Consider the following 16062-nt stretch of genomic DNA (forward strand, 5'->3'; position numbering starts at 1 on the left):
AGCTCTTTGTGGGTGTTCATATTAATATCCATTCAATAGCATCTAATGCTAATATAATAGATGCCCTATGGCCTTTAATACTAATTCAGTATCAATACTGTGACCCCTAATACTAAAATAATAATTCTCCTGTGGCCTTTTAATATTACATAATATTCAGTTATAGCAATTATATGAATATAATTCCTGCCCTATGGCCTTTAGTACTAATATGATATCCATATCATAGCATCTGTTAATGATCAAAAAGAAGTCCTCTTACCTTTGTACTGTTATGATATTCATATTATAGTATCTAAACTAATACAACTGTTCTCTTATGACCTTTAATTCCTATATTTTTACCATAGCATCTAACTCTAGTATAACATCTCTGTAGCTTTTAATACTAATGTAATATTCTTACAATTACATCCAAAAGTGATATAATAGCTATCATGTGGTCTTTAATACTGATATTATATTCATGTTAGATCATTAAAAACTGATAGAGTAGCTTCCCTGTGGCTTTATTAGTAATATGACATTCTTATTACAGCATCTAAAATTGATAGCTGCCTTTAATATTAATATGATATCCATAATATAGTATCCAAAGCTGATATAATATCTGCAATGTGCATTTCATAGCTAATATGACATCCTTACTAAAGCATTTAAAAACATTATAAGCCAGGCACAGTGGCACATGCCTGTAATCCCAGTGGTTTGGGAGGCTGAGACAGGAGAATTGTGAGTTCAAAGCCAGCCTCAGCCACTGTGAGTCTTTAAGCAACTCAGTGAGACCCTGTCTCTAAACAAACTAAAAAATAGGGCTGATGATGTTGCTCAGTGTCAAGTGCCCCTGAGTTCAATCCCTGATAAATAAATAAGTAAGTAAGTAAGTAAATAAATAAATAAAATATAATAGCTGCATAATGGTATTTAATACTATTATTATATCTATACTATAGTATTGAAAATGAATATTATAGCTTCTCTGTGGCCTTTTGTATTAATGTAACCATAGCATTGTATTGAAAACTGATATAATAGCAGCCCTGTGTCTTTTAATTCTATCGTGATATACATGTGGCATCTAAAACTGATACAAGAGCTGTCTTATTGCCTTTAATACTAATATAATATCTGTATTGTAGCATCTGAAAATAATTTAAAAACTACACAGTGGTGTTTTAAGCTAATACGATATCCCTAGTGTAGAATCCTTACTAAAACAATAGGTGCCTTATAGCCTCTAATGGTATTATTATATTCATAGTATGCCTTCTGAAATTGATTTAATAGCTGCACTGTCACTTTTAATATTTCTTTGATACTCATACTATTGATCTAAAAGTAATATCTATTCTGTGGCCTTTGATGCTAATATGATATCATACTATAGCATTCAAAACTAATATGCTGGAAGTCCATTGTTGATTAAAATTAATATATTATTCACATTATATAATCTAAAGCTAAAGCAATTGCTGCCCTGTGGTCTTTAATACTATTATAATACCCATACTATAGCATCTACAGCTAATATAATAGCTATACTATGGCCTTTAATATTAGTGTGCATCAAAACCTAAAAATATTAAAAATAATAATAATGTGATATCCATACTATAGCATGTAAAACAAATTTAATAGCTATTTTGTCCTTAATATACTGTCTATATTATAGATTCTAAAACTCATATGATAGATGCCCTATGGTCTTTAATATAAATGAACTATTCATACTATACCATATTAATATATATAATATATATCCTATAGCCTTTAATACTAATATGATAACCATATTTTGCACCTATTACAAATATAGTAGCTGCCACATGGCCTTTAATAGTAATATGATATCTGTAGGAGCTGGATTTATACCTCAGTGGTAGAGCATTTATTTGCCTTGCACATGTGAGGCACTGGGTTTGATTCTCAGCACCACATAAGATAATAAAATAAAATAAAGATATTGTGTCCATCTTAAAAAAATAACACCTTTTAATTTGTTCAGAGTCAAATTAAATGTGTGAGTCAAACTGGAGCTTAGGAAGGTGTGATTGTTAAAACATCATGACCACTAAAGAGATGCTAAATACTTTGCCCAGAGACAATAAGAAAGAAGACTTGAGTGCATCTCAGGAATTGGCAAAACCACCCCAGTTTCAGGCTCATAGATTTAATTTTTCTTTCTTTTTTGTACCAGAAATTGAACACAGAGGTACTTAACCACTGAGTCACATCCTCAGCCTTTTTAAATATTTTATTTAGAGACAGGATCTCACTGAGTTGCTCAGGGCCTTGCTAAATTGCTGAGGCTGACTTTGAACTTGCAATCCTCTTGCCTCAGCCTACTAAGCTGCTGGGATTACATTCAGGCACCGTCTTGCCTTGCTCAAAGTTTTAAAAATAAAAATTCCCTTGAGAAGAGACCAGTGAGGCACCATGATTGAAGAGAGGGGCCTAAGAGGTTATTTCACCATGCTTAGCTGCCCAGGCACTCAGCGGTTGCTGTAGCCATGGTCTTAGGAGGTTTGTCTACTGCTTGAGATGGTGGCAGATCTTGGTATCGACTACATGGTGCTGTTTTTTTAGGTTTGCAAGACATTGGCATTAGGGGTTCATGGAGGCTCCCACTGGGATTTCAAAGGAAAACCTGGAAGGTCAGGAAAAATGTATTAGAGTTGCAATACCAGTAGGCAGCCCCTGAGAGCGTGAAGAAAACTATAGTGGGGACTCCTGAGATTAAGAGATGCTAGTTATATGGATCATTTTCCAAGGAAACCCATAGGAATTGATCAGACATAAGTCAAGCTAGGCCATGTGGACCGCTATTAACAAATCCATAGGAATGGAGATGCACAAGTCCTTTGGAGAGAACATCACAATGTTATTTGCCCAAAATATGCTTGATGTGGAACTATAGATCTTGTTTGCCCAGCTGGATTTTGGTCTTGTTTTGGTACCATCTCTTCTTTCTATGCCCCTATTTATCACTTGTAGAATGGAAATGTCTAATCCATGCCATTATATATTGGATTATATAGCTTACTTTGATTTTTATGGGGTCTCATGCTGCATAGATCCTTTAGTTGTCATTAGCTTCATGATGAGCTAGTGACAATAAAATTACTTAGAAGTTCAACTAGATTTAGACTCATACAAGAGTGTGGGCATCCATAGCTCCTTGTGATTTCTAAAAGGTAGAGTGTTTTCTCACAGCACAGCAGCATCTAATATAATTTCTGGACCAAGCTGACACCTCTGCTTCTCTTGGCTCACCACTTCCTGCAGAGTTCTTGGAGGAGATGACTATTTCTTTGACTATTTGTCCCAGTCACAAATATTTGATTATATTGCTGCTAAAAAGGTATGCATAGAAATAAAATAGAGACAAGGATTCTTTGGGATAAATGATTCAGTCACAGTGAGTCAATTTGCATTAGGATTTTTTTTAATATAAAGTCACTCTTTCAGGAAAGTTAAACCAGGAGTTGAAATAGAATCTCTAAAATGTCATTTTTTTTTCTCCTCTAGTGATCAAGTTTTAAGAAGGCAAACCTAGAACCAAATGACAGCATAAAAATATAAGGAGTTTACTTATGTTATTACTTCAACATGAAATATGTAAAAGAAACACATACTTTGAATTTTATATTCGTTTGAACTATTTGATTTTTGTGTTATGAATGTTCATAATAAAATACAGAGCTAGCTAAGAGTGTCAGTTACCAGTAATTAACCGTATTAATAATTAAACAAGTAAGTGTTTGAGAAAATATAACCATGTCCTAAGGTTTTACTTTAGAGTAGTTTAATTTTTTTTTTTTTTTTGGTGTGGTGGTACTGGGGATTGAATCCAGGGGCGCTTAATCATTGAGCCACATCCCCAGCCCTTTTTTATATTGTATTTAGAGGCAGGGTCTCACAGAGTTACTTAAGGCCTCACTAAGTTGCTGAGGCTGGCTTTGAACTCGAAATCCTCCTGCCTCAGCCTCCCAAGATGCTGAGATTACAGGCATGTGCCACCATGCCAGGCTTAGTTTTATCCTTATACAGAAATTGAATAGAAAGTGCAGAGATTTCCCAGGTAGCCTCAACCTGGTTTCTTACCTTGTTATGACTTGGGTGAGCTGTCTCTAAAGTGTTAACATCTTAGACCATTTGTCATGAAGAAAAAATACTGGAATGTTACCATTAACTGAAGTCACATATCCTTTGGATTCTCAGTTCTGTGTCTTCCTGTTCTAGGATCCCATCTAGGAGCCAACATGACATCCAGTCATCATGTCTCCATAGACTTCTCTTGGGGTGACAGTTTCTATGAACTTCCTTGTTCTGATGACCTTGAGAGCATTGAGGATGACTTGTCAGGTATTTTTTTAAATTTTTTTTGAATTTTCCTTTTTTTCATATTTAAACTGGGGCTGTGGGTCTGGGGGAGGCAGGTCACAGAGGTGAAGAGCTGCTCTGTCATCTCTTGTCCTTATTGTCATATTAGTATTGACTGTGCTCACCTGGCTAAGGCAGTGCCTTTCAGGTTTTTTTGTGTTTCTCATATTTAGCCTGGGGCTATTGGACTGGGGGAAGCTGGTCACTGAGATGAAAAGCAGCTGTATCATTTCAAGCCCTCAAGGTGAAATGGTAGTATTGATTGTGCTCACCTGCTTGAGGAAGGGTATTTCAGGTTCCTTACAGTGAAGTTACTTTTTTTGAATGTCCACATTGTCTGTTCTTCTGGAGGAAGTCATAATGCAGAGCCCATGCTTAGGGATCAGAGAGTTAGCTCTACCTCCTTGATGACTGTGTCTCTCTGAATTATATGGAATTTTTCTGAACAAGAGGTTTCTACTCAACCTCATTTGTTTGTTTATTCAGTCATTTATATATATCAGTCATCTGGATAGTTTCCTTAAGCTGTTTTTTGTTCTCCTCCCCCCCTTTCAAATAATACTTTGCTGCTCAATTCATCCCTACTTTAACCATTGGGAATTCTTTCCATTGGAGATCTTTCCATTATCTCCTGTTGTCCTTTAACATATTTTCTGGTTTTGACCCAAAGTTTTTTCTTTTTTATATTTTAATTACCCTGACTTATATATTTACTGTCTTACTCTTAGTATCAGCCATTTCTTCAAAGAGTCCTGGCTCCTTTGATTAGAGAGTGATATTAAAATCTTTCATCTGGCAGGGGCCGTGGCTCAGTGGTAGTGCACTCATCTGGCATGTGTGAGGCACCTGGTTTGATCTTCAGCACCACATAAAAAAAAATAAAATAAAGGTCTTTAAAAAAGTCTATAAAACATATTTCATCTTGCATCTTGATCCACACAACTGACAATGCAAAGAAGTGTATATGTATTCTAATCTTTTCATATTCCCTAGTTTTAACTATGCTTATGTGGAACCATCTTTGAATGTTTTAAGCAAACTGTGAATTTATACTGATCTGCAGTCAGTGGATTCTGATCCGTTATGACATAGATCCCTCTGCCTTCATCCCTCGTTTATCATAATTTCTCACCCCATCTAGCTCCCAGTTTCTGCCATATAATTAATTCATTGTTTCATTATGAGCAATGAATTTATTATTGTTCCAGATTATGGGCTTTGACATAATAAGAAATACACATTCAGGACTGGGGATGTGGCTCAAGTGGTAGTCTGCTCTCCTGGCATGCGTGCGGCCTGGGTTTGATCCTCACCACCACATACAAACAAATATGTTGTGTCCGCCAAAAACTAAAAAAAAAGAAAAGAAAAAAAAGAAATACACATTCAGCCTCTGCACCCAGTTCCCGGTGCAGCACTCCTAAAATCTTCATATTTTCTGAGTGATAGAGGTGTTAGGAGCATCTTTTGTTCTAATATTGATTCTTTTATCTTGGTTATTTGCACAGAGCTCCTAAATCCTGTAGAATCTCCTGGGGGCCTAGGAGGGCCTTGTGCTTTAATAAGGACTTTTGGTGGGCTCTAGGGCAGCTTCAGGATGGAGGATGGTCATGAAAAAACCACAGGAAGGGTGGTGCACCCCAACTCCATGTAGATGGAGACTCCTGTGCTGTGAGGCTCCTGGGCCTCATCCTGCAAAACTTTTCCTCTGTAATTTGGTCTTTTCTAGAATTTCATAAAAGGTAAACCATACAGCATGTAGCCTCTTCAATCTGGCTTACTTTACTTATCAGTGTACCAGGTCGGATTTATCTATGTCTCTGTGTAGGGTGGCAGTTCATTCCTTTATATTCTGTGTTGGTTATGCATTCAGCTATGGGAGGACATTCTTATTTATGATCTGATCAGCATCATAGAGCTGCTATGCATAATTACATGCTAGTTTTGTTTTGACATACTTTTTCAAAGAATTTCTCTAAATGAAGGTAATTTAGAGGGACACTGTTGGGTCATAGATTGGACTTTTTTGTTTTGTGAAGAACTGGCACATCATCTTCCAAAGTGGCCATGCCACATGTTCTCCTAGTAATGCCTGAGACTGCTGGTATCTCACATCCTGCAGCTGTTGGTGCACTGCTGTTTCTTAGAGCTCAGCAGTTCTAATAGCTGTGCCATACTACCTCAGTATTGTTTTAATTTATGATTCCCTGATGATATGGGATGCTGAACATAATTTTGTATAACTATTTGCCATGTTTTACAGAGTAGGAAAAAAAATGTGTGTGTGTGTAGTGCTGGGGATTGAACCCCAGGCCTCACATAAACTAGGCAAGTGCTCTACCACTGAGATATATCCCATCCTTTAAAAAATTTCCTAGGCTGGGCTCAAGTTTGCAATCTTCCTGCCCCAGCCTTTTGAGTAATTGGGATTGTTGGCCTGCAACAGTGCACTTCATAAAAATTGAACTTTATAAAGTCCATGTTATTGGTATTTTTTTTTAGTCAGTTGGTATTTGGTATTGTGAGTTAAAACTCATCATCAAGGACTGGAGAAGTAGCTCAGTATTAGAAAGTTTGTATAGCATGTGTGAGGCCCTGCATTCAACCCCTTATACCAGAAACAAATGTACACTACCATCACTAAATCTAAGATCACATAGATTTTCTTATTTTTTTCGGATTTATTTTAGTTTTACCACATTTTAGTTATGGACTATTATGAGTTAATTTTTGTAGGAGTTTCTGTTTTTGTCTACATTCATTTCACTCAATATGGTTTAAATAACTTGTTCAATCACCATTTCTTAAAAAACAAGAATACTGGATTTCATTTTAGTTTGAATTTCCAAAATCATGGCCTCGAGTAATCTAGATACAGTACTGAATTTCATCCATTTCTCAGGAATGTCAGGGGATGCCCATACACCACTTAATTGAAGCATTCTGTGCTGGGTCCTAATGACCACCAGAGGGTATGTGCCACCTTCCTGGATATGGCAGTGTCATAATACTGTTATGGTGGAGTGATAATGCTAATATGTTGTCCATGTGCAGCCTCTAATGCTAATGTATTATCCATAGTAGCCTTTGATGCTATTGTGTCCACATGTAGCCTCCGATACAAACATAGTATTCGTAGAGTGGACTTGAACACTAATACAACAGCTTCCATGTTAATATAATGTCCACATCATGGCCTCTAATACTAAAATAATATTCACAACATGGCATCAAAAATTAATATAATAGCTACCCTATGGTCTCTAATCCAAATATAATATATATACTATAACATCTAAAACAAAATAGTATATCCCTATGATCTTTAATACTAATATGATATTCATAGTGTAGCACCTAAGGCTAATATAATAGCTGCCCTGTGTCCTTTCATGTTCTTATGGTATCCATAACTATTGTGGTTTAGATATGAGTTGTCCTTTAAAAAAATCTCATATGTGAGTCAATGAGAGAAAATTTAGATGTGTAATGACTGGATCCTGAGAGCATTAACCTGCATCAGTGTACCAACCTAATGAAATCATTAACCTAATTATCCACTGATAGGGATTAACTGGGTGGTAACTGTAGGATATAAAGATAAAGATTAGGGTATAAAGATAAAGATTCTGATGGACCAAAACATGGGACGATGGGCTCTATTTTAGCTAAAATATGCAAACGTATGTTGAATAACCAGAACATGAATTTCTGAGGTTGTGCATCAGGACTAGGTAGTGGCACAGCTCTCTGCAACACTAAATCAATAGAATCCAAGCTCAGGATGCATTTGCAACCTGAGGAAAGAGAGGAAATTAAAATTGGGATGGTGGTATGAAGCTGTAGCATAATGTCCTCTAAGCTAATCAGAGGTGGGTCACAGGGGTCCTAATGGCAGCCACCTCCAGGTTCTCCCTTAGATGTGGTTCTGTGGGGGATCCTGGAGTTGCCTCCATGTTTGTCTGTTGTTCCTCAGGAAGCTCCTATCAACAAAGATGCAGGCCTGGGTTGTTGTGCTTGCATTTTTCTGAATTTACCACCCACATCCAGAACTTTTTAATCTCTTTCCATAGGCAGCAACTGCATACTGAGCCTGAGTTTATCAGCTGCATATACAGGTGTTTCTATTCAGAATTCACTTTTCCCTCTGTGACGTGTGCAAAGGTAAAGGCAGTCCAGGGTCCAGACTAGAGAAGAGACCTGGGGGAGCTCAGAGACACCAGGGTCTCCATGGCATGGATTCATAGCAGTTATGCTATTTGTTCACCCATTGAAGCACATCCTGATTGCTTAAGGTATTGGGGCATTGTGAATAGAACTACTATATGTAATTGCCTGCTGTTTTCTAGATATACATTTTTGAGGCAGTTGTCTATATTTTTAGGACCATATGGTGATACCATGTCTAACTTTGTGGAAAATGGCCAGTTTTTTTGATAGTGATGAGCTGTTGTGTGCTGTACCAGCAATGCATAAGAGTTCCTGTGGCTGCTCATCATCCTCATGGTTGATACTGCACTTAGTAAAGACCTTAGAAGCTTAGTAGTTGTGCAGTGCACCTTGAGGTCTTAGTTTGTGCTTTCCTCATGACAGGTGATACTAAGAGTCATTTCTATGGTTCTTTGCCATCTTGTATCTTTCTTGTGCATTGTCTGTTCAGATCTTTACCTATTATGTTGTGTTATTGTTGAGTGTCTTACTATATTTTTTACACAAGTTTGTTTTAGACATATACTTTCCAATGTTTCCCCCAGTCTTTGACTTGTCTTTTTATTTCCTTAATATGACTTTTTTTTTTTTACAGAGCAGTTTAATACAGTCCACATTATCAGGTTTTTCTTTCAAGGATTTGTTGTTGTTATTGTTTGTTTGTTTGGTCACAGGCATTGAACCCAGGTGTGCTTAACCACTGAGCCACATCCCCAGCTTTTATGGATTTTTTGGGGCATGCTGTATTTAGAACCTCATCATGAAACATGTGATCATGCACATCTTCTAGAGTTTTACAGTTTCCCATTTTAAATGCAAGTCTAGAGAGTATTTTGGTAGGTTCTGGCATCCATATGTGTGGCTTCTTGAAGTGTATCCTTTTGCAGTCAGTGCTGTCTAATCTAGGTTTAAAAACAGTTTGTTGGGAATTTCTGGAATGCACTGAATCTTCAGGTCAGGTTTGAGATAATTTCATCTTAATTATATTGAGACCTGAAAAAAGTATATCTGCATTTATTTATATTTTATTTGATTTCTTTCTAAACATTTCAAGATTTTCTGAAAGAATGATTGTACTTTAAGACTTACATGAAAGTACTTCAAATTTGGGGATCTCTATTTGAAATATTAATGTTTTAAAATTTTTTTTATTCCAGTTTATAAATTTCACTGTTTCCTCTACATGATTGCTGAAATCAATGAAATTTTGCCTATGGGCCATGTATTTTGCTGTTTGCTATCTTCATTCATTCTGATCAAGACATAGGATGGTAGGCTCTTTTTCTTTCTGATTTCCAAAATCATGACCTGGAATAGTCAGAAGTATGAATTTTAGAGCTTCACTGTGCCTAGCCCAAGGGGGTGCAGCTCTGAACAGTGAACACCCAGCATCCTGCACTGTCTACAGTGGCCAGCAGGGGGCCACTTTCTCTGATCAGTTGCTTGGGGGCTGTGTTCTGTGCTCTAATCAAACTTCCATCTCCTGGGGACCCACCTGAGAGATGCCATATCTAGGGACTCCTAGGGGCTCTATCTAAGGTGCAGACCAGTGTTTTTTTTTTTTTTTTAACCTGGGGACACACCTAGAAAGATACCATGGCCTGGGGATGCCTGGTGGATATATCTATGGTGAGGACCAGAGCTTCCTTCTCCTTGGCACCTACCCATGGAGATTCCACTGTGGATTCAGGATGACTGAGGTCCATCTGAGGAAAACATGAGCAAGAAGCTTCCTGTGCACTGCGTGGTGTGCTGAAAAGTAAGTTCTGCCATGTTCTTTATTTTCTCAGGTAATATTTTAGCAGAACTTATTTTACAACAGTATTTCTTTTTTTAATATTTATTTTTTAGTTTTCAGTGGGCACAACATCTTTATTTATTTTTATGTGGTGCTGAGGATCAAACCCAGCGCCCCAGTGCATGCCAGGCGAGTGCGCTACGGCTTGAGCCACATCCCCAGCCCAACAACAACAACAGTATTTCTTACTGAGGCTTTGGCTTCTCATTATTATGGTGTGTCAATGCATTTTGTGTGGCTTGAGTGTCTAAGGACACAAATGCCCCCTCAAGGTGGTGCAAGGAGGTCCCAGTGCCTGTAGTCTCACTGGGGCCTGAGAATAAGGACTCATGAAAATGCAGTAAGTAGCTCTCAGGAGCCTCTAGGGTTAGAGACATAAGGATTATGATGGATTGCACTACCCTGAATCCTGGGTAACTACAGAATCATCACTGCAGTTACCAGAGCCTTCTGAAGTGAGGGCAGCATGGGTCAAATGACAAACTGTAGTGCCCATAATTCTTGGGGACCTGCAGCTTGCAGAGACCTCTGCAGAGAGGGTTGTACTGACAAAAAAATAAAACTATGCTACCAATTACTTTTGGGTGCCTGCTCTTCCAAGGAGCCTCTGGGGTGAGAATTGCAAGGGCAAAATACCTGACTTCAATGCTCAGAACTTCTGGGGATGCCTACATACCCTGTAACCCTGTAAGTCCCAGAAGTTTCTGTGGTGACAGTTGTATTGTTAGAGCACACTACCTAGTATCTCTAGGGTACCAGGGAAAGCATGGGGTCTTCAGCTCCTGTGATCTTCAGCAGGACTGTGCAGGCAAACCCTAGACTGCATTATCTAGAACCATCAGGGACTGCAGCTCCCATAATCCTCTGTGGTGAGTGGGCAAACTATTGAACTGCATTGCTCACAATCCTAAGGGGGAATTTGAGCTTCAGAATTTTCTGCAGTGAGTAGGAAAAACAGGACTATATTACCCACAAATCTCGGTGTCAGCAGCTCTCAGGATCCTCTGTTGTGAGGACTGTTGGGCTGAGAACTTAACTGCAGTATCCAGAATCCTTGGTGAGGTGTGTTTCCCAGGTGAGTATGCAGCCTGCAACCCCCAGAGGCCTCCCAAGTGAGAGCTGTGCATTATGCAGGTCAGACTACACTACCTGCAATTCCTGGGGACACACTGGTGAATGTGCTGCCTGCAATTTCAGGAGGCTTCCATAGTGAGGTCTTCAGTACCAAGGCAAGCATGTGGCCTTCAGTTCTCATGGCCCTTGCAGTAGGGGCATGTAGGCAAAACACTGGACTACCTTATCCAGAATCTTCAGGGGGGATCACAGTTCCCAGGATCTGCAGTAAGGGCTTCAGGGTAGGGAGCTGAAGCATACTACCTAGAATTCTTGGAGGTGCCCATGTCCATGTGGCTTGGAACTCTCAGAGGCTTCCACAGTGAGGGCTATGGAGGCAGAAGGCAAGACTAAACTACCCAGAATCCCTGGGGGCCTGCAGCTCCCAGACACCTACCTTTTGAGTACTGCTGGGGCAAGCTTTGTATTGCACTACACAGACTCCTCAGGGGTGTCTAGGCAGGCTTGTGCTACACAGATCCCAGACCTTTGATGGTGAAGTCCACTTAGGTAGGATGGACTGCACTACCCAGAATAATCAATGGCCCACAGCTCTCAGAGACTTCTGCAGTGAGAGCTGACTGAGTAGAACTGAATACAATACTCAGAATTCCTGAGGGGTTCTGAGCTCTAAGTAGTCACTGTACAGTTGAACATAGCACCAGGCTATAATACTCATGATCCTTGGGGGCTTGCAGCTCCCAGAATCCACTGTAGTGATGCTGCATGGGCAGAACACCAGACTACACTGTCCAGAATCCCTAGGGATGCCTGATTGAGTGTGTAGCCTACAATTTCTAGAGACCTTCTGTGGGTGGGGGCTGCATTGTAGAAGACTAGATTACACTGCTCAGAATCCTGGGTGGGGGTATGAGCGTTAAAGTGCTACTTGAAGCCTCCATAGGCTTCTGGAGTGAGGGCTGAATGGTCAGAATCCCATACTACAGTGTTCAGAATCACTAGGGGTTCCTGAGTAGCTGCAGCTCACAGAGACCTCTGCATCTTGGCTGTATTGTAGAATTCAAGACTGCACTACCCAGAATCCTGGGGGTATGAGGGTAAATGTGCATCTTGCAGCCCCTAGGCTTCTGGGGTGACGGCTGCATGGGTAAAACACCAGAGTCCACTGCCAGGGTCCTCCAGGGTGCCTGGGCCAGCACATGGCATGCAACTTCCATGGTCCTGAAGGGCAAAGACTGTGTGAGCAGAGCACCAGACTACACTTGTCTAGAATCCCTGAGAACCCTGAATCTGTGTAGCCTGCAGCTCCCAGAGGCATCTATGGTGAGAGCTGGACAGGCAGGACAGACTGAGTAACCTAGAATGCTCTCAGAGGCTACTGGAAATTTGGTCTGAGTTCAGGTTCTTCTAGCCTCCTTCAGTGGTCATCCTGGGCTGGGAATTAACAGATTTTCTTAAAATTCCTGATTCTAAAATGACCCTGGATAAGTCATTCAGTCTCAAAGACTACATGTCCCAGAAGCCTTTGTGGTGGTCTCTGCCCTTGGGCGCCTGAGTGAGGGTCTAGACTCCCTGTGGAAGCCTCCCTGTGTGCCTCTGCCCACCTGCCTCAGGCTGCTGCAGCCCTTGGCCTAGTGGAGTGCAGGGCGGGGGTCTCCTGGACTCCATTTCTCCTCTCCTGAGATTCCACTCCTCATGGTGCCACAGCAAGACCTAGTTACAGCAGTGGGAACAGATTTTATTCAGTAACTGCTGAGGTTGGAAGAAGGTGCTGACATTCACCAGGGAGCTGGGAGAGGCCCCGCCTCTGAGCCATGAGCAGCTAGTGCACGTGCATGAGGCCAAAGGGGCGTGGTCAAGAAGGGGCAGGGCCTCGCCGCCATCTTTAATGCTGCGTCCCTGAGAGTGAGAAGCTGTCTTCCCCCTCAGGACCAACCCGGGAGAGCCCCAGCTCACTGGAGTGTTGGGTCACTCCACAGAGAGGGGCAGAGCTCCCTTCTCAAAGCAGATTGTGAGAGAGACCCAGGTTGGGGACCCTCGTGGGTCATGCCTCCAGGGACTCCCGGAGCTCCCTTCTTCTTACAGCAGCCTCAGCAGACTTTTGGCTTACAGACTTCGTGAGTCATGGCTCTAGGAATGCCGTGTTCCTTTGTCTTCAGATCAGCCTGAGGGGGATGCCTGTCTTGGAGACCCTCATGTGGTATGTTTCTAGGGTTTCCATGGTTTCCTGAGGGAGATGCCAGGGTTGGGGACCCTCACATTTCATGTCTCTAAGTAGGCCCGAGGTTCCCTTCTCCTCAGAGCGTCTGGAGGAGACGCCAGTGTGGGGACTCTCTTGGGTCACGTCTCTGCGGATGCCCGGGGTTCCCTTCTCTTCAGAGCAGCCTGAGGGAGATGCCTGGAGTGGGGCAGCCCTATTTTGTATTATAGAGACAGAGTTTCACTGAGTTGCTTCATGCCTTGCTTTTGCTGAGGCTGGTTTTGAACTCAAGATCCTTCTACCTCAGCCTTCTGAGCCGCTTAGGTTTAAATATATTACTTCTAACAAAGCCAGAATTTATTAAAAATACATCCCCTGTATTTTTAATAATGAACCACATTTTTATTCTTTAATCTTTGCTTAGTTTTGTTTAAGTTTTTTTTTTTTTAGTTTTTTATTTATTTTTATGTGGTGCTGAGGATCAATCCCAGTACCTCACACATGCTAGGCAAGCACTCTACCACTGAGCTACCACTGCCACACATTTTTGTTTTGGTGGAGAGTTTAATTAGCAAGAAGCCACCCCTCCAGGACCCTCTTGCTAAGGCTTCCCCCTCCAGACACTCCTCTTCTCCAGACCCCACCCATATTCTTTGGCCCTGCCTGTCTTCCTGAACCACCTTCCCCCTCCTTCCTACCCTGCCTCTCCTCTATGTCTTACTCATGTTCTAGGGCCTGTCCCTCCCTCAGGTCCCATCCATCTGCCAAGCCCTGTCCCCTTGTGACTCATTCTCCCCCTCCTTCAGATCCTGACTCTCCTCCAGACCTTTCCCTTCTTCCTGTCCTAGTCCTCCTGCAGACCTCACCTTCCTCTCTCTCTTTTTTAAAAAATTTTTGTTTTGCACATGGACAAAATGCTTTTATTTTGTTTATTTATTTTTATGTGGTGCTAAGGTTTGAACCCAGTGCCTCACACATGCTAGGCAAGCACTCTACCATGGAGCCATAACTCCAGCCCAATCCTCCTCCTCTTTAAGACCCTGCCTCTTCTCCAGACCCCAGCCATCTTCCAGGCCCCCTCCTCCTCCTGACCTTCCCTCCCACTCCTCCAGACTCTGCCCCTGCTAGTTTAGGATGACCAGCTCCCTGGCTGCTGTGCTAATTGGCAGTATATTTGTAATGGTGAACAAATAAGGACCGTTGTATAAACACTGACATCCTGCATTGGATGAATTATCTTGACTGTATCAGAATTCGATATACCATAAAATAACTTTAGAAAAGTCACCTTTCTCTCTTTTTATTTTCTCTATAGATAATGAACATTTGAAACAAAAGTAGAATTTGTTAAAGGGCAGATGACAGCCAGCCTTGAGCCCTGATGATCCCAGGATCCCATCCAGTGGGAGGACTCTAAGTAGCAGTCCAAGGTTTTGTATGCTAATTGATTCATTTTCTTGTTTTAGATTTATTCTGTAATGTAATTCCCCATGGCCTCCAGGTTTCCAGTTCTGTGCAGTAGGTTTTTCCAATTCAATTTTTGATTAATATTCTTTCAGTTGTCTACAGAATTTTTATAATATTTTTTTTGGTTGTCAGTGGATCTTTTTATTTTATTTATTTATTTTGTTTATTTATATGTGATGCTGAGGATTGAACCCGGGGCCTGACACATGCCAGGCAAATGCTCTGCCTTTGCACCACAAATCTAGCCCTTTATAGAATTTTTAATTCTGTGGACTTCTATTTTTTATAAGGAATATTTTAAAAATTACTATTAGCTTACTTTGTTTTTTGATTGAGAGAATGGGTTTGAGAGAATTGTATTGTTTGGAAATGCTCATAATCAAATGATTTTAATTAATTTCTATTTATTAAGACATGTTTGAGACTGGGTGTGCAGCTCAGTGGTGGAGCACTTGCCCGGCATGTGAGAGACCATGGAGTCCCTCCCAGCACCACACACACAGAAGATGTCTTTGACAGGACTCAAGCATGAGAGGTATGGTTTCAAAAGATCATATATTGGGTCTGGGGTTGTGGCTCAGTAGTAGAGCACTCAGCTAGCACATGCGAGGACCTGGGTTCAATCCTCAGCACCGCATAAAAATAAGTAAATAAAACAAAGGTATTGTGTCCAACTACAACTAAAAATAAAGATGTTTTTAAAAGGTCATGTATTTCCACATACATACATATACCACAGTGCCTCTTCCAAATTCATATGAAATTATTCTAAGAAAATTTCAAAAAAGTTTTAAAAGAGGGATGATGATATTTTTAATGTCAACTATTGATATTTCATGATATTTAGAACTATCATACATGAAATTTCCTGAGATGCAAATCATTTTAAAATGTAAGAGACAAGTCAGTAGCTGCTTTTTTGTAATTCAGA

General features: G+C 40.5%; 1 long non-coding RNA gene across 4 annotated transcripts in view; it reads left to right on the forward strand.

Moving 5' to 3' along the window:
• The window catches only part of LOC308655407, a 78355-nt gene extending 62892 nt beyond the window's left edge, over positions 1-15463 (forward strand). Inside the window, exons 1-5 of one of the 4 annotated variants that reach the window (XR_014023468.1) lie at positions 4300-4365; positions 10180-10351; positions 11379-11465; positions 13550-13664; positions 14980-15463. This is a non-coding gene — a long non-coding RNA (uncharacterized lncRNA). Of the gene's footprint in view, positions 1-4299; positions 4366-9961; positions 10352-11378; positions 11466-13549; positions 13665-14979 lie in introns of those variants that run through there. The other 3 variants (XR_014023469.1, XR_014023470.1, XR_014023467.1) reach the window with 3 other exon arrangements.
• Positions 15464-16062: the final 599 nt, after the last annotated feature.

Source organism: Spermophilus citellus (genome assembly GCF_964194105.1).
Source record: "Spermophilus citellus genome assembly, chromosome: 9".
In the NCBI taxonomy this organism is placed as follows: domain Eukaryota; kingdom Metazoa; phylum Chordata; class Mammalia; order Rodentia; family Sciuridae; genus Spermophilus; species Spermophilus citellus.